Here is a 26,934-nt window from a genome sequence, read left to right as displayed (position 1 = left end):
CTCACCCTAAAGCGACAGCAGCCATTTCTGGGCATAAGGCAGGCGAGTAGGGAGTAGAGTGTCATCATAAAATCACCCCAAGATACAATTAAGACTGCAGCTTGTCCCATCCTATTTTAAACTGACTTTTTATCTGGATTGTTGCTCCCATTCCACTGTTTCTTGTCATCCAGAGGAGCACTGGCTTTGGATCCCAGTGCCACGAGGCCTTTCAGCAGAGCGTATGTACCCGGCAGCTTCATTGAGTTCATTCTGCTGGAAGGTAGGAATTGTCTTTTCACCAGGGGGTTCTGGGGGAGATGGGAAGGTGGACAAATAATGCTTATACGCAGGTACAAGATCCAAGAAATTACATACCCAAGACAATACTAGGAAAGTCATAATGAGAAGTACCTCATACTTGTCCCTTCGGTTAGTATCATCCTGAACCTGACTTCTGCAATTTCATATCTCTGTCAGTCAATCTACCCTTTGTTCCTAAAGATTACTTTTTAGTCTCTGTATTAACCCCGTCATGGCATGCTTTTCCACAGCTGATACAACCCATGCCTTAATAGCAAGCTGGTACAAAACATAAAACTTCTCACAAAATACAAGCAAGAACTGTAGTTCTCTCCAACAAAGTTAGGATACCAGAAATTCCTAACAGACTGTAAGAATTACACCTCGGATTTACTAAATGATTTCTACATCATTACTCCTACCCTTAATGCCCCATTCAAGTCAATGAGACCTCAGGTCACAGCAGTTTGCAGAAACAGGTTTTGTAAGATGCAGAATACCGCTGTTCAGCATGTAAAATGTCTACACAGTTTTATTGTAGATTCAGTGACTTAATAGTCTTAAAAGCGGAGTGGATCAATGAGGAAAGCTTTGTGCCCAACTGGACCATGCTCCTTTCTGGAGGTCTGGATCATTGGGAAAGGCTTGCTGCTCTGACCTGCCCACAGCCACGTAAGCAGAATAGAAGTTTGACAAAAGCAAGGTACAAAACCTTCATTCCCTATTCCACACAGAGATTGCAGGTGACTCCTGACCCTCATTTAAAACCACAGGGACAAATCAGATCAGAGTCTTTTCCTCTCCATAAGCTCAGCAATGTAAGCTGTTTTATCCCAGCCTCTCACTTAAAACCTATAATGAATTTCCTGACAATTTAATTCGTGTGTGTTCAACCCTTTGAAGTTTCATTAAACTACTTTATTGGCCTTCTATGAATGATTTAACTATTTTTTCAGTGATAATAAATGACAGGAAAGAAGTAGGTAAACAAAGAGAAATACATAGGCATCTCCACAATTAATTTTTGGGGAAAAAATGTAACCATGTCAGTCAGTAAAGAGTAAAAAATAAAAGAGCAATTACACTTAACATTAATGCAACCTTTACTGTAGAAAAGCTAATCCGCAAAATGGCCATGAAAAGAATGGAATCAGTAAGGCTGGAAAAGACCTCTAAGATCGAGTCCAACCATTAACCAAGCACTGGCATCATACAAGAAATATCGGTTTTTATTGGGAATTCACAAAGTAGGGAAACAAACAGGAGAGAAAACATTTTTCAGCTCTTAATGTCGTAAAATGAGGCTTTTTCCTGACTTACTATTAACATCACTGGCAGTGTAGTTATCAGACACAGTGTTCAAGTAACATTATCCCTGCAAAATTAACATTTTTAGAATAGAAATATCTCTGCAATATTATTTCCCATTATGACACTAAAAATGGCATAAACAAAAAGTAAAAATGTTCTTCTCAATGATTTTATCTGCCTTATTAAAAAGTAGATGCTCATAAGATGCAATGAAAGCTATTTAAATCCATCCAAATACACAGTACTTCAGCTAGATAAAGTGAGACAAGAATACATTTCTTTATCAGAACTATGGTGACAATTTCAGCTGGATGACTATAAATTAATTATGATTTACATAGCAAATGTTTAGGATGTTTTTTATTACTTCTGACTGCCTGTGAGTGTTCTCAATTTTTTCCCCTCAGTGAGGAGAGGTTCTAGCAATAAGGAATGTTTTTTGTGTTTCACTGAACAGCAGATGAGAGGAAGATCTCTCTTTTTAAAATATTGGCATTACTTCAGGATACTGAAGTATTTATTTGGACAAATAAAGAAGAGACATGAAGTGGCAGTCAAAGGAAAAAAAAGAAGTCACCATTTCCAGGATAATCTCCCCAAAAAATAAAAGAGCAGAGAATGATTGTAGTAGTAAAGTGTTTTTAAAGCTACAAATAGTGAATGCAATTCCCTGCTGTCTCTGATCCTTTGAGACTTTCACACCTAGGAAAATAGAGCACCAAAGGTGAATTGCTTCCACTTTGCAAAGATGTAACTACATATTATCCAGCCAGTCTTAAGTATTCACTCCGGTTCCTTGTGACAAGTGGTGAGGGGTAGGTCTAATGCTGCACCATTCATATTATTCTCACCAAGTCAGAAAGCGAGGGATGGAAACCGTGCCAAAACCGCATCGCTACCATCCCTGCCCTTTCCCCTAAGATAAAAGGGCCATCATGTTTTCTGCCAAGGCAAAGGGCTTCTTCTCAGTTTATAACAAATAGGCCATGTCATACGAAAAAAAGGTGAAACAGGAGCACTGATGATGCAGACTGAGCTGAGAATAAAGATAATCTAACCCTGGCTCAAATACTGCACAGATCCCTTGTTTAACTATTGGGAATGGTAAGAAGGTTATCATGGGTTAAAGCAGGATAGCTAATAGAACAGAAGCATGGAAAAGAAATTTGCCAAATGGGAGAGAAGGAAAAGGCAAAAGATCTCAATCTCAGAATGATGAAAACATCCTGTAAAGATGTATTGAGAGCTTCTGAGCTCAGTTCTGGTCAGCCATCTTTGAGCAAGAGGAATTACACTGGAAGAGGAGGAGGCTCCAGGGCTGATCAAGGAAAGGAAAGCTGGTGCTGAGAGGATATGACATTGCTCCACACAAACTCGTCATGAGTTTAGAAGAGAAGACTGAGGTCAGACCTCATTGAGGTCTTCAACATCCTCCTGAGGGGCAGTGGCAGGGCAGGTACCTAACGCTTCACTCTCCTGACCAGTAATAGGACTTGAGGTAATGACTGAAACTGTGTTGGGGAGGTTTAGGTTGGATATCAGCAAAAGGTTTCTCCCCCAGAGGGTGGTGGGGTACTGAACAGGCTCCCCAGGGAATGGTCACGACCACAAGGCAGCTAGAGCTCCAGGAGTGTTTGGCCAATGCTCTCAGGCAAGGGGTAGGATTGCTGGGTTGTCTGTGCAGGCCAGGAGTTGGACTTGATAATCCTGGTGGGACCCTTCCAACTCAGCATATTCTGTGATTCTATGATTCAGTTACTGGTGATGATCGGTGAGACATTTCACAATAGCAATGTCGTAAGTAAAGTTGCCCTTTTGCCTCAAACAGCTTGCCAACAGCATATTTCTAAAGGCACAGGATGATGCTGCCTAAGCAGTAAGATTTTCTTCACTTTCCTAGTAAAAAGTGTGTTTCAGTGAAGTTTCTCACTTGAATGGAAAACCTTGAAGTACAGATCAGCAGCAAAAGGCATTTCTCCTAGCCCAAGCAGGAACTGCTACTCCAGCCTGCCTTCAGAGAGAGGCTTCAGTGTCAGGGAAGTGAATGGATATGCTTTCTGCTCCTAAAACAGCTTTTTTTAAAAAAGTGTCAGCTAGACCTGACAAGACATTTGAATGATACAAGGATGCTTCTGAAAATCTTATTGTAGGATGTGTCAGCTTGTGACAAGGTGCCAAAAGTTTCACTGAACAGAAAAAAGAAGGGTCTTCCTTTCCCTACTACTTCCACCCAGATTTCAGCCACAGAAAGACTTTCTGACCTTCCTGAGAGCTTCTAACTAGAGGATAAATAGCCTGAAAACCCGTTTCAATGAACATTTATCCACCTGGACAGAAGGTCACTTTACAGTGAGATTTTCCCTTAGTGAGAGGGAGGAACTTAAGAGAGAGAATAACACGTTCACTCAGCACTCCCAGAAAGACTTTACAGCCAGGCACCACAGGACTCTTGTAAAGGCTGACAGGCTCTCTATTATTTATGTAAATCCTTTGTACTTCTTACACAGCAAAGACACTACAATTATCTTAACCAGCTAGTTGGCAAAGTATTTATAACACATTCCTAATGTAGTACTTGGAATCCAGGTATATGTTAAATAAAGTCTGTGGCAGATCCCTTTGGCTCGGTGCTAAGGTTGTCTTCATACTGTATACAGATTATTTTGGTTAGCAAAAATGTTGACATAGACAACTTTTTTTTTTAAAAACCAAACATCACAAAAGCAGACAGGCAGTTTAGAGAAGAGCTGCCCATTCCTGAAACCCTGGGAAATACTCAAAGACATTTGGATTTAGTCCTTCAGTTGGGGACTGTGACATTCAGGGACAAGATCCAGGCTGTCTGGTGTAAGAGGTAAAATCTTGAGTGAGCTAGCAGATACTGACCAAGGATGAGATTTCAAAAATAAATTCTCAGACGAAAAAACAGGCAAGGAGAAAGCTTTCCCTATTCCTGCCATGCCTTCCAATGCCATTCCTGCTGGAGTATCTCCTTAATTCTCACAGCATTTCCAATATGTAAGAAATTCCTTATTACTGACATCTCCCTCATGTTCAATGCTCAAGGTGAGTAGGTTGCTCGGTTCTCACAAGGTACTGAGAGAGGGAATAGAAGAGCGATGCCTGACCTCACATGCTGATGTAAAAGTGACAAAGGGCCCTCCCTGCACCTGCAGCTCTCAGCACCCAACAGGAACAGTTACTAGTTGGAAGGATTTTGGTTTGTCTGAAAAGGAAGGAGAACTTGAGCTTGCAGCTCTGTAGAAAATTTCTCTGATATTTAGATGCAAAAACCAGTCTATGTTTAAAAAGCACAGTTCTATAGTACCTTTAAATGATCTTTCATACCATGAAATGTCAAGAACCTATTAAAAGGCTGAAAGTCTGGTTAATCCAGACAAATGACCCAGAAACTCCACATATTTCCCCAGGCATTTGAGGGTCACCCGTATCATTGCAAGCTGAATACCAGTGTGGTGGTCTTTATGCAAAAGGGATTATAGAGATATTCTTTTCTACAGAGAGGATTATTATTATCTATTTCTATAGAGTCTGAGACAATTGGGAGCCCATCTGTTTATTAACATTCATTGCCACATGGGCAGCTTGCTCTTTCAAGTGTCTTCAAGAACTGCCACCAAAACTACTATTTCTAAACGCAAGTTCCTAGTTCCTCATGCCATGTGTTCAAAAGATAACCAATGGAAAGGAATTCCTATTCAGAGAAAAACAATGGGTTTGGAAAAAAACCCGAGATACCGAGTACTGACTAGAACCCAGTTTACAAACTCTTCAGCATTATCTGAAGCCTCTCCCACACACCACAACAGGCTCGGGGGATTTTGCTACCATCCAGAGTGGGAAACAAAGGAGTCATTTTCCAATTATGTTGTGCCTGAAGTGTTCAGCTCACTATAGGAAGTCCATAGCCACCAGCTACCAGTCATGATTAGCATACTATAATGGCATTTAGTTTTTCCTGTGGGACTTATGGTGGCTCAGATGTGTAGTATAATAATTACCTTTAACTTAAATGGGTAATTTATACCTCTTAGAGACAAAGTTATTAATTTTCCATCTCTGTGGAAAATCAGTTATATATAAAGCCTACTGAAACCTACTCAAATTACCTTCCCTTGTGTTTTGCCTTGGTCATTCCTGCTTGGAATGAGTCTGTGCTGCCAGGGGAGAGCTGTTTGTCAGGAATGTTAATGACAGTCTAATAAAGAGGAGTTTGATTTTAAAATACGAGGAAAATTAACACAGTGCAATAAATAAAAAGCAACAAAAGGCAAGGCAGAAGATTTTTGGGAAGTGATGACAAGGGACAGGAAAATGAAAGGTATCATGCTCATCACAAGGGCTGGCTGAATCAAAATACCAATAAAGATCAAACATCTTCCATCACAAATTTGTTCACTTTCTGGTTATGCCAAATTTTAGACTGTCCCCATAGACCATCTGTAGAAATAGAGAAGTTCCACAATCTTGTTGAATCACAATGCCCAGAACATACTTTCAGAACATACGAGATTTTATTTTATTTATTTACAAGTAAAGAGTTTGTTAGAGTAGTTAACCTGCTCTTGGAAGGTTATGTCATCTTCTCCAGAAATCATTCCTTAGTTTTCTAATATGTTATGCTATTGATTTATTTTCTGTTTCCTCATATTTATATGTTGACTTTCCACACTGCAATAATATGAGTATTAAAGAGTGTGAACAAGTTTTCCCCTGTTCAGGCTATTTAACTTCAACAAATGAAAACTGGAAGTGATTATTTTTGACAAGTCTTCACTCTGCAGGGTACCAATAGCTAGATAACTACCCTTCTTAAAGAAATGTCAACATACAATTTAGATGCATGATTTTTTTTTCTGTCCAAATGAAGATGTCAGCAAGATCTAAACACTTCAAGTTAGTATATAACAATTAATCTTGGAATTAATAAATTTAACAGCCTAAAATATGCATGACACAGCCATGGTGGGGACCATCCTTAATTATAATAGAAAAATTAACCATGTTCCTATGAAAAACAAAAGACAGTAGTTCTGTAGCCCAGAAGTCCTACTCAAAGTTTAGAGGACTATGCACTGCTTAAGACACTGAAAAGTGTCTCTTTTCAAATTTGGCCTTCTATTTTTTTGGTGCTATTCTGTATGATGTGCTCACTAACAGTGGAGTTAGGTAGCCTTGTCCTAGTACTGGCTTCCACAGACATCCAGTGCTTTCATTTTCGTTAGAAGCAGTACCACTTCTTATCAGTCCCTTGGAGTTTTTGGAGGTTGCTCTTTCCTCAGTCTTTTTTTTTCTAGTCAGTGCATGCACATGTGTGTAGACACAAATGCATATATATATGTAGGCAGGCATATGTATATATATATTCATATATGCATATATGAAATGAAGTCCAGAGTCAGCAGTTTAAGAGTTTGTTTGGGCCTCTCTTAAACAATGCCCAAACTTTTTGACCCTCTCACACCTATTACTCTCACCATTTCCACAACCAATGTCAGGCCAAAGCTTTTCTCCATCCAGAAACCCAGCTTCAGACATGAGTGAGTTCCCACACATCTACAGGCCAATGGTGTTTCCTGGACAGGATCTCTTCCCACAGGATATCTTGGGAAGAGGAGATGTGTCTCACAAGGCAGGGAGGAAGAGTTCACACACAGGATATCAGTCCATGGCAGCTGATGTCACACATCTTCTTCCTCACAAAGAGGGTGGCTGGAGGCTCTTTTGGGCTCTCCTACTTCTGTTTGTATCATTCATCAGCATTATGTTTGTCTCCTTCCAGTGAATGCCATGGAAGAACTCCAGGGAGTCCAGAAGAAGTCTGGACAGTGGACAACTGACTGATTTTAATTGCTTGCAAACTCCATGTGAGTTATGAATCACAGGTCATCTACCTCTACATTCAGGTCCTAATTGAAGACATTTGGTATCTTGAGTTCTGCAGTTTGTGGCTGTGCATTTATCCCATAATATATCACCTTGGTTCCTGAGCTGTATTCATCCAGGAACAGAAAAGGCAAAACCAGGGTTTGTGTGTATGCGGACATGTGGGGGTGCATGTGTAGGCAGACACCAAGCCTCAGGAGAAATTTCCTTGGAAAGGACAGCATCTCTAGCTAATTCTCCAAAAGACCACAAAGCTGAAAAACCACAGAGCTGTTTAATTTAGATAGTGCTGCAGGCCTTTCCAGGGCACAGTGACACAGGCATATCTGAACTTGCTGAAAAGTAACTAATTTACAGAGTTTCATGGCTTCACTGGTGATTCTGCTCAAACACAAAGCCCAATGTGTCTCCTCTACAATTCTGGTTAGATTTCTTTCTTTCCCTTCAGTCCACACTAATTTTCCTCATTAAGAAAACTCCTTGCAGAATATATTCCAGAGGCCTACAAGCTGGAGCACTGCCAACTCTATTAGCAAAACCTTCAGTCCTTTGCCAGAGAGGCCTGAAACGGCCAGCGCTAGCTCAGCCCAGAGTGGCAGCACAACAGCCTTCTCTGATCCCAGCCATAAATCATGGCAAGTACAGGTGGGAGGGAAAGTGCTTAAACCAAATCTCTGGTCACATAGAGAACCATAACTCAACATCACTGCATAGTGCCACACACAGAAATAAACCAGGGGCCAACACAGCCCCTAAGAAAGTAAGAAAAATTCCTGTCGCTGGGACTTTGTGAAGAAGGACTGCGACTTCTGTGCACATCCAATGTTACTGCTCACGCTTTCTCTTATACCAAATAATCTAAAAAATCAGAGTTGGATATAGGTCCAACCCACAAACTGTGTGTTACATCTCCATGAGATAAAAGGCATATATTCTCCATATGGAAAGTACAAGACTGTTGATCATTTCCTAGGGAAAAATGAGGTGCTTTCCACCCAGTAAGTTTTCAAGCTGAACCACTGAGCATCTGGAAAATATTCTCTCCCATGTTCTGCCATTGTACTTGTTACATTTACACACAATGTATTGAACTAACTTACACACTTGGGTCTGGTGAACAAGTATTTAAAGATGACATTTTTCTTTCTGTTACTTAGACCAGCACTAAGTTCTATTTCAGCACATGAGGGCTACATACACTCAGTCTTACAGCAGCCTAAAAGATTTCAATAGTGGTTTTTAATTTTTAAAGGAGTTCTCAAGTGATCACTCAGTGAACCTGTCATGGCAATAAGAGAAATCTTCCTGCTCAAACTGGCTGAAGGGATTACTACATGCTGTCTTGCTGCTGACTTCTCCTGCAGAAAACCCACAGGGATTGCTTGGGAAAGGACACAAATCCATGGCCATCTGCCCATTAGACAGATGTGCAAGGGAAAGCCAAGAACATGCCAATATTTAAATGCTACAAGGAGTTACCTGTGTCTTGGAGAGCCTCACCGGAGAGAAGTCTGAGCAGCAGATCTAAGGCTTTATTTCCCCCCAGCCACCTCTACTCCTCACAGAGATTTTGACTGCTAACATAATCAGTTTTCCCAGCAAGCATAAAAAATGGAAATGTTTGTGACTGCATTTCACAAAGTGAAAACTTTTGGTCCGTTTCCAAAAAGCCATTACTAGCTCCTGGGAAGGACAAGCAGGCATCCTGCACCCTTTTCAGTCCAAGCCCCTCGCCCAGTACTGACCACTGCTGAGAGGCAAAGCTCTCTGCTGAGTTCAGAGATGCTCAGCCAGCCTCTGTTCTTCATGGTACTCCTTAGTCGCTTGGGGATCAGGTCTCTCCTGTGAATATTTAATGAGACATATCTCACTTGGTAACAGGGCACTATCATGAAGACACAGCTGCCCTTCTGCTTTAATGGCCTCCCATTCCTGCTCACTGTGGGGCTGCATACAAACTGTGAGGCAACTGGAAATTCAGCAATACTTATAAAGTATTGTTAATACATGAGCACTCACTAGTTCAGAATGCAAAATGAAACCTTGAATAATTCAGCATGACTTTCTTTGCTGAAAAGTGTTAAATACTATTTTTAATTAACTATCAATTAATATATATTTATAAATCCTCTAAAACAGTTGATAATTCCATGACCAAACGAGCAGCATAGACCAAGATGCAATCTCCATTATTTGCAGTATACTATTCAACTGAGAAAAAAACAATTGGTGGCCACGAGTGTCCAGTAGGTGGGGGCATGACAGAACATGAGCACAGGGATGTAGGATGTTCCCCTGATGCTGCAGGCTGGGAAGTGAAACCATGGTCCTGCCCTCTGTCCCTTCGGCCCAGGGGACACCAGTGCCAGTGGAGCCACAGGGATGCTTTCCTTGGAAAAGGCACATAATCAGTTTTTAAATTATCTGTTAAAGACAAAACTCACCAGTACTATTCTTACAGTGAAAAAGAGAAAATGTCAAAGAGAAAGCAAGTAAATACAATCAAAGTGTATGTAGGAAGAAAATACAGGTCACTACTATGAGCCTAAAACACTCAAGTGGAGCCAAACATGACAAGATCGCATTTCCCCACCAAAAGCCATAGCCATACTCTTTCATCCCAGAACCTGAATCAATTGGAAGTTAATCCTTATACAAACACTATGCCATGTGTAGGACACTCTTCAGCAATAGTCATTGCTCTTCTATTATGCTGAAGAAACGTTTTGGTGACAAAAATACTTGCTGAGCCTCTGGTTGGAGAAGTTTATAAGTGCTACTTCTCAATTGTCCTGGAACTGAAAATGAGAAGCAGTAAGTAATGAGTTTAGTAATAATAAACTAATAATTACTTTTTAAACCACTCTCTGCTTTCTTATTTTTGAAAGTCCTGTCTACGCATTTTGTGCCCATCCAAGCTCAGTACAGGGCCAAATACATTTAACACTGCTGACAGTCAGAGAAAACAGCCTGAGACAAATCCTAAGGGAAACTCTTAGACCAGAATCCTCTGAAGATTTGTAGGCCTTATTTACGCAACTTCCCTATGCCAGTAAATCTCAGTTAGAGGCCAAGCTCCAGAGAGAAACCCTGGTGAATCTTCCGTGCCCACATTGCCTGATCACCACCTGGGAGCAGATCTCAAGCGACAATGTAATCTCCCAGAGATCGATCCCAACTGCTTCCCTATCACTCATGTCTCAGTTTTTTCTGTTCTCCCAGTAGATGCAAGATATCACCATGAAAAAACACTGCTGCTGCCAGTCCGATGGATGCCCAGATCTCTGGAGAGCTCTGCAGAACAGTTATTGCTGTTAGTAAACATCCTAGAAAATATACACTTCAAGTAGAAAATGCCTTCCCTATTCCAATCTATCTCTAAAGAAAAGAAATTTCTCTTTCTCGCTCATTTGCCATTGTTCTCTCTGCCACATAAACAAGTGCTACAGGGGAAAAACTGCAATAAAGATGCCTCTTTAGAGAAGCAGAACAAATCCTGTTCTTACTGCAAAGATTTAAAAAAGAAAAAAACCTGCACACTGAACAACAAACAAAGTGGTAAACAAAACATACTGATGTTTTTTCTATGTTTTCTATTTATCCTCAAAATGCTTCAGTCATAAACAGAATTTTAAGTACTGTATTGTCTTTAAAACATAAGGATCATCATAATTTAAAGGCAAATTTGGATTTTCTGGGTAAGGAAGCAGCATTCAACTTTTGAACATGAGTGATTTTCATTTAACAGATAATTGAGTTTGTAAGTCAAGTTTTAAAGTAGCTAGGTCTTCAGAGCTGAGGATCTGAATGTCAGAATTACAATTGCTTTTTTACATGTAAGCACCATACTCTAACAGCAGCTCCACAGCCACTTATCAACTCTCAACTCAATGCCTTTAGGGCAGGACTGTTTTTCCTAAGTTGTGGTGGTGCACCTCTTCATTCAGGGGCAAAGGACAAAGACAGCAATAAAATACAAAATCATGGACTGAGAGTCCATTCTTGGCTTTGGAACGTTGTCGCCACTGCAGCAGCTTTAGTTCCTTGCACTCACAGCTCTGCTTTGCTGCCTGGTTGCCCATCAGTCCTGAGTCTTGGGGACACTGTGTGACACACTGGCCTTCACTACAGCCTTGGTTTGCTCAGGGGGAGAAGCCTGGCAGCAGCCTGCGGATGAGATCCTGGGGAGGAGATCCTGGGGATGAGATCCTGCAGGACACAGCCAGGGCCAGCTGGCTGTGGGGTCTCCACTGCTCCTGAGAAACTAGCACAACACCAAAACAACAAGTGATTCCTCCCACACCAGCATCAAGTTGTACCTTGCCGAAAGTCTACAAAGTCTTCAGCCATAATTATTTAGTCTTAAAGTGGTAGGTGTTCCACCCCATAACAAAATCCCTTATCTTGTAATAAAATATCCACGGCTCTCTCACAAACCAGCACCAAGGATTATTATGTTCCCAGAAGAATTCTCCCTAAAGCTGAAACAGAATGTAAATTAAACTGCACGTTTTTATGGAGGAGGAGGAGGAGGAGGAGGAGGAGGAGGAGGAGGAGGAGGCTGGTATAGGGAAAGAGGGAGGGGTGTTACAAGGGGAACAGTAGGTTTTCAAATTCATCTAGTTTGATACAGTTTATTATTAGATAAAATTTAAACTATTGTCTCGGTTTTGAAAGACAGGTGTCTGCTAAAGAAGGCAGAGGCCCCCCTTGAAGTGGCAGATATAACCCCTTTTCCCTCCAAGTTATTATATTTTGAAATCAAGGGCCTTTAGGCAAAGGTGTGGGAAATAGGAATAACAGTTCTTTACTCTCTCTCTATATATATGTATATAACCAGTCAAACAAAACAACAACAACTCTGGCAGTAACAGCAATCACAAACCCAGTGCCAGCCTTCTCAGCTGTCGGGCCCTTTCCCCTCGGGTGCAGTTCCGCTCGCAGCCGGCAGGGGCGCTGGTGGCTCCCGGTGAGCAGGGCAGGTGCGATGGTTCCCCCGCGGCTGCAGGGGGCGCTCCGGAGCGAGCTCGGGAAACACGCGGCACCGGTGCTCCGGGGATCCCGGGAAGGGATGGAACAAAGGCTTCACAAACCCCTGGGCAGCTGATCCCGGACTCTCAGGAACAGCAGGCTGGAACGGCAGGCTAGAACGGCAGGCTAGAACGGCAGGCTGGAGCGGCAGGGACGAACGCAAATCCCGGGTGGCAGACGAAATGTATCCAGATGGGAAAAACCCACGGAGGCCCAGGCAGGCAGGGCGGGCAGGGCTACAGAGTAGCGAAAGCTCGAAACAGCAGCGGAGCAGGGCAGCCACAGCTCGGTCTCCAGCAGGGCAGGGAAAGCGGCTTTTGGGGTCCCGGCGTTGTTTCCAGCAGGAAGAAAGAACGGCCAAAAAGAAAGAAGCAGCAGCTCCTTTCTCTGCAGCTCCTCTCTCCGGACGCTCAGAGCGAACTGACCCCACACCCAGGTGTAGACAAAGGAGTAGCCAGGCCCGCCCCACTCCCCTTTTTGTCTTTCTTAAGTACAGCTATTTGTCCCTTAGCAACATGCATATGGGAGAAAATTCCTTTAACAGGAAAAAACTAAGACTAAACTAAAACCCCAACAACTATTTTGGTGGGCTAATTGCATTCTGATTTGAAGGGATGATCACATATCACAAAATTTATGTCAGGTCCCTGTACTCAAATAAATGAACAACAATCACAAAACCCACTAATGGAATCACAAGGTGATTATGGAAACATTCGTTTCAAGCACAGACATTTATCACTGAGTTAGTTGCATTTTTTTTTAGTAGTGAGAGAATAGCTGCTATCCCATATACCATATAAAGTCTTCTGAGGTTTCTAAGACCTTGCTGCTGTAATATTCAAGCATTTCAAAGCTTTCAATGCCTTTGTCTTCCTAGCAAATCTAAAAGCTTTGGAAAATCTCATTGCCTAGAATAGAGGAAAAAATGGAACTCCCTATCCATGGGGAAATAAAAGAATTTTGAAGCATCCCACTTCAAATCAATGCTGAGACAAAAGATACCTCCTCCTCCATCCTCCTTTCATGTTTCTGCAAGAAAAGGATCCCAAAAATTTCAGTTTCATGAGAATCAGTACAGACTTTCTAGATCACTGGGCATCTGAGAGCATCCGCAGAAGGTTTTCTGGGTAGGCAGTAACAGAGATACACATTCAATTCAAAAGGTGGCTGCTGGATCTTCTGTTCCACAAGAAAAACCAAAACTTTTTTTCTTTAAAAAAATCATTCCCACTTCAAACTAACCACCACCCTGCTGTGGCTTTGGGGTAGAAAGAGGAGAAGACCCAGAATTACAAAGGGGCTCCTTAGGTTTGGTCCACTTTATTTTGAGCCCCCAGGAATGGGCCTCACAATCCAAGTGCTGATTTTAACATTTATATTTCTTATAATCTTCTAATAATTGCTAGAGCCAGCACACTAGCCATGATTCAGAACTGCACCAAGCAACAGAAAACATGAAGGAAAGATGTGTCTGAAGTCTCAGCCCTTTATTCTGGTGTTTGACCCTGAACTCCAAGTCTGCTATTATAAAATTCTATTTCAACTCCTGAAAGTCACTTCAGTGGCTTCTGCACTGCTGTATTTGACAGCCAGTAATTAAATCCCAGCTTTTCTCTAGCAGGGATGGAAGAAGTGGACATCCAAATGCACCTTACACAGTGATTTTCATGCAAAACACACAGCTGTTCCCTGGGAATTAGGACTTCGATTTTCACTGAAGCATCCATGTGAGTATTCAGCAGCAATCCATGAAAGCAGACTTATTCTTGCTCACCCCTTTTCTGGCCCTGGAGCTCCCACTGCAGTTTTCTTGCTCACCCCTTTTCTGGCCCTGGAGCTCCCACTGCAGTTTTCTCACACACAGAGCAGGACAGCACACTTTCCTCTGATGGCCACAGGAACAGGAAAAACAGAAAAATGGTGTAGAAACTCACAGCTCTAATTTGATCTGACATTAAATCCTCCTGGCCAGTCACCCCAGTGTGCATTGCAGTAGCAGAGTCCCCAAGACTCCTCTCTTTCTTTTTTTCACTTTAGTTTCCCTCAGGACAACCTGATATCACTTCAATTTTATTCCCAGACTCAGAGGGTTTTTTGTTAATTCACTTTGAAACACTGCACTGAATTTACATCAGAACATGTTACAGCTTCACTTTTTGTGCTTTCTTGTTTTGTAGCTGTATGTTTTCAACCTTTTTTTCTTTTTTTTTTGCCTCCAAAAGGACCCCATGGTGACAAATCCAATCAAGTTCCAGTGCTGCAATCAAGCTATATTACTGCTGTGATTCCGGTGTGTGTTCCCATGTGCAAAGCCATTACTGCATCATCTCCCTAACACTGCATTGCAAGTTTTTCTTTTAATCATCAGGAGCACAGGGATCTGGTTTGTTCCTTTTACAATATCATATGCATGGGAGAGCACTGGGCGCTCCTGCTCCTCCAGATAGGAGTCTGGGTAATTTGCTTGCTCATTGTTTGGAAAAGCACAGAAATTCACCTTCATTTTCTAAGATTTTCTGTAGGAGCCTCATGACATATTCCAAGGGCTGGTAGCAGGGGGACAGCTATGAATGTCACACCAGCTCCCTTTCATATAAGAAATCCTTAAGCTAATTTGATCCATATATTCATGGTTTCAGGTTAGTTCTTAATGCACGGTTATTGCCTCACACTCTCATCTTGAAAGGCAGAGAGGTACAAGAGTTCACAGCTTTTCCCACTGTTGTATTTTTCCTCCTTTCCTACACGTCAACATAATTAAACCCCTTGTTTTTGAGGGAGTGCTCAGATCCAGCACAGCTCCAACAATCTGCCCACACCCGGGTGAAGGCTGCAGGAAAATATATCATCTCAAGGATGGAATTTTGTGCAACTAAAGTGATGAGGCCCAGAAAAAACCCCAGCTCCTTGTGCTTGTCCTGTGAACATGCAGGGAGGTCAGAATGACAGGCAGTAGCTCCCAGCACCCTTCCACGCTTGGCCATGAGGATAAAATACTCCTGAGCTGGTAAAAAGCCCGGCAGCCTCCTCCAGGTTAGAGCTATCAATCATCTCCAGCACAAGCTCCACACAGTGTTTGCAGAGAAATCCAAGAGCCCTAAACCATCCCAGCCAGCTTTACTAATTATTTTCTCTTTTGCTTTTACATGAGTGAAGTTACCTGAGCCACAGCTCAGGTGTGCTCACATTTTCTAGATGTGCCTTCTAATTGGACTGGCTCAAAATAAGCACCCAAAAAGCCCCAGGAAGACTCTTAATTATTCTGCAAAATAAGGTTATTCAAACTTTTCAAGTGGCTATGTTCTATTTTCTCTGCTCCACAAATTCTGACTCATTCATATATATTATTTTCCTCCTTCCAACTAAGAGTTGTGTATAAATGGAAGAAGAGTTCAAAAATGGCACCACTGCTGTTAGAGCATGAGCAGACTATACAAGCAGCACTTTTTTAAAATACGTTTCTGGAGTGCCTAGAAACTCCAATGAGGAGCAAGCCCTTACTATGCTAAGTTGTACAGAAACACAGAAAAAGCCTTACTGCTGCCTCACAGACTTGTTTGTTCTTTTTACTCCAACATCTTTACTCACTGCCATACTGCTGCTGGCTGGGACGATAGTTTTAGCCTCTCCTACAGTAGAGAGTAGAAATTAGTAGGAAAAAAATTGCTTTTATAGTTACTGCTTGTAAATGTAGTTACTAGTAGCTGTACTAGTTACAGTGACAACTAATTGCTGATAAAAACTAGACTTTCTGCCTTTTTTGAAGCTAGAATCAGTTGTAATGGTATAAGAAAAGAAAGACCAAACAGACCTCTCATTATTAGGTGGAAGTTATTGGAATCTATTACATCAGAAGTTTATATTCAAGGTATCAATGGCTCATGGTCCCATTTCCCAAAAGTTTGTCAAATGAGTAATAATGTACTTCATCATTAAACTTACAGCACAAAGCTATATCCTGCAGCAAAATTAAATCTAGCTTAAATCAGTTTATTTCTCCATACCTTCCACTTTTGCAGGCTGAAATGCTCTCTTAGTGCCTCCCTTTCTAATCAGTGCCGTCAGCTGAAGCTTTCAAATGTCACACAGCATTTAGCCCATGATGGGGATTATTTCTTTCAAGTATTTTAAGCACAAATAAAACCAGCCATGATGCAAACGGCATGAGTAAAGGGTGCAGTGTGCAATCTGCATTGCCTGGAACAGGCACGTGTCAGCTAAGCCCTTGGTGCTGTCAGGAAGCAAGTCTCAAACTGTTGGATCAGGATCTGCTCATCCTCCATGGGGCTGCCCAGGTGATCAGCCCTGCTGGGTGCTCACTTGGGTTTCTCAGGGCAAAAGGAGTAGGCAGAGAGATGAAGGAATGCTATTTTGGGCAGCAACCATGAAAGATGGCATGACTGAGACATGGCTCTTACATCAACACTTTTATCCCGTTTTACAAAGCACCTTCTCCTAACAACCCACCCATACCAACAGCTGGGTTGTGTTTGAGCTCCGCGGCTGCTATGTTCCTGCTGGAGCTTAAATGTGCTTTGTATCCATCTCAGGGAGTAACAGGCCCCTCCCTGCTGCAGGTGTGAGCTGGTCCCTGCCTGTAGGATGCTTGTTTGCAGTAGGGAAGGTCATGCCTATAGGGACACTGTCAGGAGGTAACATCTTCCTTAGAAAGGCATTGTGCTCCACTGGCTGCTGGAGCTCCTTTTCCAGAGCCTTCCCTAGCTCTGAATTGTCTTCTGCAACAGTGTGCAAATTCTGAATGCCACAGACTCGTCACTTTTATCTCTTTCTTTAAAAGTCATCTTAGAAATGATGGCTGCACATCCATATTATTTGTTGGGACCCTTACTAAATGTTTGCATGACATTAACCTACTGGCTCATGTTTCAACCCCAAACATGAACATCAGCAACGTTGTTCCAGGCAATATCACATGAATCCTGCTGCTTTCTGGGAAATTTAGGAATGCACATTTGATTTCACTGCTGCTCTTGCTTCTACTACACAACACCTACCTTTTCACTTAAACTTCTCTGATACATGGAATGATTTTGGTGCATGGATACTGGAGGTGAAGAAAATTCAGTCTTAATATGACAAAAACAACCCAAAGTGTAACAGTTCTAGCCCTACCAGATGTGACAGACCAGGGAGAATTAAAGAAAATATTTTTCCTTAAAAAAAAAATAAAGTATTCTCCTTCTGCAGCATTTCAGAGCCAGGATGGCACTAGGAACAAACATCTGCTTCCATTTTGATTTTGGATCAGGATCCTCTCTGTAGGAGTTCAAAACAGGCATCTGGAGTTGATCCAAAGTCTGTTTGGAAATCAGTGGGAGCCTTTACACCATTTCTGGTGTGTGTTGGAGCAGCTCATTGGCTCCCAAAGAACAATTGTAAAGATGAAGAACATCCAAACTCTAACTCAGTTTTATTGATTCACAAACAACATTTACTGTGCAAAAATGTTTATCATGGCTTTTACTTCTTTATCAGGGTTTTCCCATATCTTGACATACTAAATTACTGCTGGAAAACAGAGCAACAAGGACTGAATCAACAGCTGCACTTTAGTGATAAGGGATCAATTACCAAGTTGTGAGGGCTATTGCTGTTCAGCGTCTGCTAACTAAACTAAACTTCTGTGGCTGTGAAGGCCTAACTCCAACTAGCCATAGCAGTACTTCATACCATACATTTATGGAGTTTACTATCATCTCTTTAATTCTGATGCAGCATTTGAAAAAGAGAGAAGGAAGAGTTAGTGTTTGCTGATGCTCAGTATGGCCCAGTGAATAGCAACTGTTCCAACTTAGATTGAACCAGTAAATGATCACTCAAAAACATAATTAAGTATATTTGCCATACGTGCAACTGCGGGTTGGGGAGTTGCCTGTTCCTTCCATGACAGACAAGTGCTATGAATATGTTCCAGACATCAATCCATACTCTCAGGTGTTGAGATACTCAGGCAGAAGCATGAAAACCCTGCTGTTGTTGCACATTAGAAGAACAACATGAAACCAGCAGTCTTGGTGAAAGTTGTAGAGAAACACTGCTCTTCAAGTGTATTGGGTTTGTGTGGCCAGGCTTTGGTATGGGGGGGCTACAGGGGTGGCTTCTGCTTCCTCCATGTCCAGTAAAGCCAGGATGGAGCTGTCGCTGGCCAAGGCTGGGCCAATCAGGAATGGTGGTGACACCTCAGGGATAACAGATTTAAGAAGAAAAAAAGTTATTGCACAGTTGTAATTGGGTCCAAGGCAGAGCAGGGTGAGGATATATGAGAGAACAGCTCTGCAGATACCCAGTGCAGGGCAGGAGGAAGGGCGGGAGCTGCTCCAGGTGCCAGAGCTGGGATTGCCCTGAGATTCCATGGGCAAGCCCATGTTTAGCTGCCATGGTGAGGCAGCTGTGCCCCTGCAGCCCATGGAGGGCACGGGAGTGCAGAGATCCATCTGCAGCCCCTGGAGGAGCCCATGCCAGAGTGAGGCGGTGCCCAAAGGGGGCTGTGACCCCTTGGGAGACCCACACTGGAACAGGGTCCGGTCCCTGTGGACCCATGGAGAGAGGACCCCACCCTGGAGCAGGTTTACTGGAAAGACTTGTGACCCAGGCCGGAGCATCCTGTGCCTGAAGGACTGACCCTGTGAAAGAGTGACCCATGCTGCAGCAGTTCATGGTTGGACTCAGGCTGGAGAAGTTCATGGAGGACTGTCTCCTGTGGGAGGGACCACAAGCTGGAGCAGGGGAACGACTCCAACTCTCCTCCCTGAGCAGCAGTTGAAATAACGTGATGAACTGACCATAACTCCCTGCAACACTGGGGTAGGAGGTGGAGCTGGAAAGGAGGGAGGGGTAGGGGGAAGGTGTTTTTAAGGTCTTATTTTACTTCTCACTATCCTGCTCTGATTTTGCTGGTAATAAATTCAATTAATATCTCTAATTCCAGCCTGTTTTGCCCATATTGTATTTGCTGAGTGATCTCTCCCAGTCCTTAACGCATGAACCCTTTGCTGTATTTTGTTTCCCCAGTCCAGCTGTGGAGGGGAAAGACAGAGAGGCTTTGGTGGGTGCCTGGCATCCAGCCAGGGGCAACCCACTACACCAAGCTAACTTGCATGTCCTCTTCCTGCAGCATTTGATGCCCATTCAATATCCTAGTGAAGGCTGAAATGGCCTCAGGATCTTTTATCTGGCAGTATCTGCTGGAAGCCCTTGGGCTGTTCCATCCCTGAAGACAGAACAGCCCAAATCGACACAGCAGAAAAAGGGATAACGCCACAAACATGGCTGAACAATTTCATCAGGCTGATGCACCAGGGAAGAAACAACACATACTTCCCATATTATGTAGTCTACTCTTCACCTTTGCCTGTCCTCACGAGAAAGAGCAATAAAGACAGAGTGTGTCTGGGAAAGCACTTACACACATACATATTGGACTATGAATTGAGATCTACACACAAAGTCCTCACACTCAGCCATGCCCAGAACACCATCACACATTCCTCATCTTCATGACTATTACATTAGACACTTCTCAGCTTAACAGTCATACAAATGCACACTCATACAAAGAGACTACTCATCATCTTTTAGCACTTCCCAGTGCAGCCAGACACACAAAACATATTTTCTCCTTTTCTTTCTGAAAGCTTTGCTAAAGTCATTGAAGCTGGAGAAGGCCCAGCATCTGCTGCAAGGTGAATTCACTGACCTGTTTAATCACACTGGAGACAGAGGTGTTTTGGTGCAGCAGGTCAGTAAAATGGTGTGTGCCTCCACATCTATTTGCACACAATTTCCCAGGTGAGATTACAGATATTTACTAGAGGTTTCATTATTAAGGTCATTTGGGGATGCTTTTAATTCTGATCCACGACCAGTAGAGAATCTGAACATGTTTATTCATATCAGCTAGACACACTAGGGTCATGGCAACCTGGGACACAGACAGAATTTTGACTTTGCTTTATATTGCTGACAACTCAGGTATAGCTTCTGCTCCCTGTTCTTCTTCTCCGTACAAAGCTGGAGCTGCAGCAGTTTCACAGCAGCCTGTGCTGGGTATGTACCTTTCTTCACAATGAAGGAAAGGCTGCAAACAGAGTGACATCATGTTGCCACCAAAAGTCATGTACCACTTTGAAGACTTTTACAAGCAAGTTAAAATTTAAATCAGAATGAATGGATGAACTCAATATATTTGGCTTCACTAACACCATAACTAATTGCACTCAATTCTCTGTTTCTTAAGAAATGACCCATATTTCAGCATGGATTATGGCCATGTCATATGGCACTTAGCTGTCATATATCCCACTGCTCCTTCCTCAGACCGATATTGCTCCACTGCAGTGGCAGAGACCTGGATGAATAAATCCAAGTTGTGTGGGAGACGAGAAAAGTCTTTTAGAATAAATAAAGGGTCTTTGTTCACTTTTGTTCACTGATTCACAAAAAGTACTTTGGGAAATGTATAGCCGACATGAAGACAAGAACAAGTTACGTAAGGTTCGTGTGGGCAATGCCTGATCAAAGTGCTAATTGGTCAAAGGAGCACATGGACAGCAACACAGAAGATATGGCATGCAGCCAGTCTGTATTTGTTTAGTTAACAAGAATGCTAACAAGTATAATTTTAGCCAGAGTATTTTTAGCACAGTGTAAAAGCCTAGCATAGTCGTACAGTATATAAGGCCTTGCATGATGGTAATAAACAATTCTCTTTGCAAGAAGAAGCAAGAGTGTCCGTGCCCTCATTTGCTACAAAGTTGAATATATACCAAATTTATTTCCAGACTACCCAGATTTTCAAACAGAAATATGTATAGGCAAAACCCAGCAACTCCTTTCCACAACTTCTCTGGCACAGCCAAAGACTAGAAAAGCAGAGAGGAAGGAGCAAAGGATGGCTATGGGTGCAGCCAATGGCAATTGGTGCAGCCTTCAGGAAGGACATTATCAGACATACAGTTGACTGGCTGCCTCAGAATCCGACAAGAATTGCAGAAGTAAGGGAGCTTTACAGAGCATCTTTTTGCAAGTGGTCAGTCCAGCACTGGAGCAGCTGTGGCAGCACCTCACTGTGCCCATGGATATCAGGGTGGGCTCAGGAGCTGCAGTGGCTGCAACCTCCAGTGGTCACTAGTGGTGTCCCCTAGGGATCAGTGCTGGAGCCAGTCCTGTTTAATATCTTCATTGATGATCTGGATGAGGGGATTGAGTCCACCATCAGTAAATTTACAGATGATACCAGGCTGGGAGCATATGTCAATCTTCTGGAGGGTAGGAGGGCTCTGCAGAGGGACCTGGAGCAGCTGGATCCAGGGGCCAAGTCCAACAACATGAAGTTTAACAAGTCCAAGTGCCAAGTCCTGCACTTTGGCCACAACAACCCCTGCAGTGCTACAGGCTGGGGACAGAGTGGCTGGACAGTGGCCAGGCAGAAAGGGATCTGGGGGTGCTGGTCGACAGCCGACTGAACATGAGCCAGCAGTGTGCCCAAGTGGCCCAGAAGGCCAATGGCACCTGGCCTGTATCAGGAACAGCGTGGCCAGCAGGACCAGGGAAGTCACTCTTCCCCTGTACTCAGCACTGGTGAGGCCACACCTCGAGTGCTGTGTCCATTTCTGGGCCCCTCAGCTCAGGAAGGATGTGGAGATGCCTGAACGCGTCCAGAGGAAGGCAAGAGGGCTGGTGAAGGGCATGGAACACAAGTCCTGTGAGGAACAACTGAGGGAGCTGGGGTTGTTTAGCCTGGAAAAAAGGAGGTTCAGGGAAGACCTTGTCACTCTCTACAACTGCCTGAAAGGAGGTTGTAGCCAGGTGGGGATTGGGCTCTTCTCCCAGGTAATGACTGACAGAATGAGAGGACACAGCCTTAAGCTGCTCCAGGGGAAGTTTAGGTTGGACATCAGGAAAAAATTTTTCACTGAAAGAGTGATTGGGCACTGGAATCTGCCCAGGGAGGTGGTGGAGTCACCATCCGTGGACGTGTTTAAAAAAAGACTGGACGTGGCACTCAGTGCCATGGTTTAATTGATGAGGAAGTGTTAGGTCATAGGTTGGACTTGATCTCAAAGGTCTTTTCCAGCCAAGTTCATTCTGTGTGTGATTCTGTGTCGCCAAACACCACAGACAGATCTAAACCAGGCCAGCACAGGAGAAAGGCAAATGTGACATCAATGAACAACCACAGCCTGACAGCCCAGTCTCTATCAGGGCCCAGAGCACAGGTGCACATTGTGTCCAGTAATTTAATGCACAAATCCATTGGATTTTTCAACCCATTCTCAAGCCCCAAATCCTTCCATGGCACTTCCCCTGGCATGAAGCTCTCTTTTCCCAAGCAAGTTGTGTTGTTCCAACTAGTAAAAATGCTTTCTAATGCCTGGCACATATATCAGCAAACTCAAGGCCAAGAGTTAACTCTCTTTCGGAAATCAAAAGCACACTTCACAAAAAACTCCTGTTACTGGTGCATTACAGTCATTTTGAATCACAGTTGCTTAAACTGTCTCACAAAAAAGAGCAAAAAGCTTTTAGAAGTGAAAATTTCTCACATAGGTAACAGATAAAAAGAGAATTGATAAAAACTAATGACAATGCCAGAGAAAATGGTGATAAGTATAATGTTGAATAAGCTGTTTTCCACTCTCTCCTGCCTCAGGACACAGAAATATAGAGCCTAAAGAAAGATGTCACCGAGGTATCCAGGCCATGAAGTTCTCTCACATGTTTCTTCCAAGCACTCAAAGAAAACTCATTGGAAAAAGCCTTGGCTGACTTTATCGGTGCTGCTTTTAACTTTGTATTTCTGCACAGACTTCTTGTGCATTGCACATGTCCAGAACACTTCTGGCTGTACAGTGAGGTGCACACCAGTGAATATGTCTCCAGCAGCAAGAGCCCCATTTTATCCTTCCCAGGACAAGAAACAGTGATCGTTCTTGTTACTGAGATGAAGATAAGGAACAGAGCAACACCCAAAAATTAAAAACATTATGAAAATTGAGCAATCCATGTAGTCCTTTTAAAAGATTCTTTCTAACTAAATGTTTCCTTCTGGTTGATGCTCACACTTCATTCCTTTCCTGCAGCAACATCCCTCCCTTGCAGGAATCCAACAGGAATACGACAAAAGGACACTGCATGTGCTGCCATCCTTGACCAGGGCAGTTGGCACTGAATGCTGGGCCATGGCTGATGTGGACACACCCTCCAGCACAGCAGTGTTCCTGGGCTGCCAGGAACCTAGGGCAGGAGATGGGCCTGGAGGTCAAGGATGAGCAGAAGGGTTCTGACTTCTCTGTTGGCTCTGCACACTCCTTCAGAGGGATCTCTTCCAGGAAGGATCAAGAGAAGCAAAAACCCTTCAAGCAGGTGGTACATTACTAATGGGATGCCAGAGTATAAGAACTGAAGTATCTTGAATTAAGGGACACCACCAGTGGCAATAAAAATTACGTGTCTGAAAGCTAAATACTGTTACATGGCACCCGACCCCAAGAACTGAGGAGGGAACAGATGGGAGACATCGCACTTCCCCTGGAACATTTGTCAGGGCAGTTTCTCTCCTTTCCTAACTTTCTGCCTTTTTCCAACAACAAGATCCCAGCCTCAACTATTGAAACTAATACTAAGTCAGTCATACACATTGTCTTCAAGTGTGTGCAAAGAGAGAAAGTGGGATTAGAGAAAAAGAAAATCCACACCTGTACTACTGGAGGCTTTTGGGGTAGGTCCTGTCTGCCCATTCCTAACCCCAGCTGCCCTATCAGAAGCCAATAATCACTTCTGTGCTGCAAAATGAGGCAACCCTGCTCATTGCAGGCAGATTGAATGGATTAAGCAATTGAATTTTTGAAATATCAAAGTGACACCCATAAAGATATCACTGCCTTTCTTTTGAGCAACAGCAGAAAACTGGATCTTCTCAGATCCACTTTAAAGAGAGGTGAAGTCATCATCATCATCATCATCATCATCATCATCTTCCCTATGAATATAGTTGGTTTCAAAGTCTTTTGTACCAAAATATTATGACACACATGCACACACGGGCACCAGGGTAGGAGCTGTTAACTCCCTCTGGCTCATATCTCCTCTTTTAAGACAAAAGAGAATCTTCTTGGCTCAAGAAACAACACTGGTGAGAGATTCTACTGCTGCTGTGATCCCTTCTGACTTAAACTGTAGTTAATCTGTGATGGAGATTATCTGAAAAATGCCATTTATCTGGTTTTCCTAAGAATTACAACTTCCTTCTTTTTCTAGATGGATTTCTCACCTTTGTGCTCTCAGAGAAATGAGTGCAAACAGAGGAAGGCTGGAGTAACCAAACCAGGGACACCAAAACTCAGCCTGGTACAAAAATACCACAGCTGATGACACACTGCAGCAAATGAGGTTCCCACTAACAGAAGAAACGGCTGATGTGAAGCACAGCGAAGCGCAGATATGATACAAATATAAGTGGAAAGCTCTGATAATGACCACTGCCACAACTTTTTATTCCTTATAACAGACACTAACTCTCTTCCACCTGTGACTATCTTGGCCTGGGATGCTGGAAAGGGTAATGTTGTTCTTCTAATGACAGCTCTTCCACAGACTTAAAAATGTCTCAAATTAAAACTCTGTATTTTATATGATACAATAGGTTTTTATATCAAAGGGGAGAGGAATATTGCAACTTTATAGTGAGTCATTTCTAGCAGACAAAGCTGTGAACAGGGAAGAAAACCTACTTCAAAATTCCTGAAAGAAGGGAGCACTTCTTTAGTGGTGGCATTAAATGCCAATCCTTACATGAGATGTGTGCTGGTTTGGACAAATTTGGAGGAAAAATATCCTCTGATAGAAGGCAGGTTACAACCACTCCTCCCTCACCAGGTTCAGGGAAAAGAGAATTTTTCCTTGGAGGAAAGTGAAAGAGATAAAAACTATTTATTTAACAAACACACGGGAAAAGGATAATAATTTTAAATAATAAAACCTCTCGCTGTGGAGAGAAAACCTGGGAAAATTTCAGAGTTCTTCTGTAGGTAGCCTCTCCCCTCCTCCTCGGAGCTGGGACAGGGTGGGCAGTCCTCTGGGGCCTTGATGAAAAAAATCCTCCCAATGTTTTCTGATGTTGAAACAGTCCAGAAAAGAAGAAGGGAAAAATCGGAGTCCCAGGAAAACAAAGTTTAACTCTCCAGAGGGAAAGAAAACTGAAAAACTGGCTGAAAAAAAAAAGCAAGCAGGCTGCTTCTCCGCTCTCTCGCTGCAGCAGAAGAACGCAGGAGTTTGAAAAGTTTTACTCAGTTTTTTTCCTCTTCTCCCCCTCAGGCTCAGTTTAAAGGCACAGAAAAGGCAAAAAATTAAGTTCTGGGCATAGAGTGGCGATAGGGGATACACATCATAAAGTCACCCCAAGACAAGATGAAATTTAACTGGCAGGATTCAATAGCTTTTAGGTTCCTAATTTTTAAACTCCATGCTCCACAAGACACCTGTGAATTATTATTGGGAACCTGAGAGAAGGGCCTCAGGGCACAGCAGATCCCTCCTGGTAAAGCTCTGATTAAGGCCATAATATTTGATATTAATAAATGGTCTGCTAAAAGGAGGGCTAATTCCTCCTGTTCATCACAGACCAGTTGTAGGTCTGGGCTGATATTATTGCCAGATGAAAAACTATTTGCCCAGCTGATGGGGAAATACAATTGTTATCTTGCAGAAACACTGGTCTGTGGAACCCCACAAAGCTTATTCTCTAGGATCATTAAATATTAACCAGGAAGATGCACAAAATCATGACCCAGCCTGGGTGTGCTAACTCTTCTCTGTATTTGGGAGGTAACACCAGTTAATCCAGTGGCAGCTCTGGAATCTAGGAGTACCAGAGGGACCCCTGGAACAGAAGAATGTGCAAAGGGGAAGGAACCTGTGTTAATGATTCAGGGAAAGGATTATCATACAAATGTTTACTCCAGGGAAATCAAGGAATATGTACAGTATACAAGCAGGAGTGTCCTGGGATAACGCTATAAGGTTTTTGGGTTTGTTTATTCCTTAACCATCTGCTTAATCCCCAGAGAGGCTGTGTCTTTGAGATGGACCCGGGGGCTGGGGCCGGAGCCACAGGACCCGGGTGCAGGTTGGTTGAACGGCAAGGCCCAACAGCTCGGGGTTCCAAGGGTCTCGGCACTGTTCGGCAGGGAGTGCGCTGGGAGTGCTGGGTTACTCTTTGTTTTTTTTTATTCCAGCTAGCTGGAAAAAGGTTGTGTTGGGTTTTTTTTTTTGGTTTTTTCCCTTGCCTCCCCCTTGCCTCATTGCGTCCCTTCCCTCCAGTCCGGGGAGCCTGTGGGGTGGCCCCAGCGGGCCCGCAGGGTGGCCCCGGCTGGTCTGAGC

General features: G+C 43.1%; 1 long non-coding RNA gene across 1 annotated transcript; it reads left to right on the top strand.

The window, feature by feature from the left end:
• The first annotated feature begins 180 nt into the window (after positions 1–180).
• Positions 181–18,813, top strand: LOC125329787. The gene is made up of 3 exons (XR_007205275.1): positions 181–262; positions 14,156–14,261; positions 14,757–18,813. It is a non-coding gene; the product is annotated as an uncharacterized LOC125329787 (long non-coding RNA).
• Positions 18,814–26,934: the final 8,121 nt, after the last annotated feature.

The sequence above is a fragment of the Corvus hawaiiensis genome, chromosome 8 (assembly GCF_020740725.1).
Source record: "Corvus hawaiiensis isolate bCorHaw1 chromosome 8, bCorHaw1.pri.cur, whole genome shotgun sequence".
NCBI classification, from domain to species: Eukaryota; Metazoa; Chordata; class Aves; order Passeriformes; family Corvidae; genus Corvus; species Corvus hawaiiensis.
This window is presented reverse-complemented; position numbering and strand designations above follow the sequence as displayed.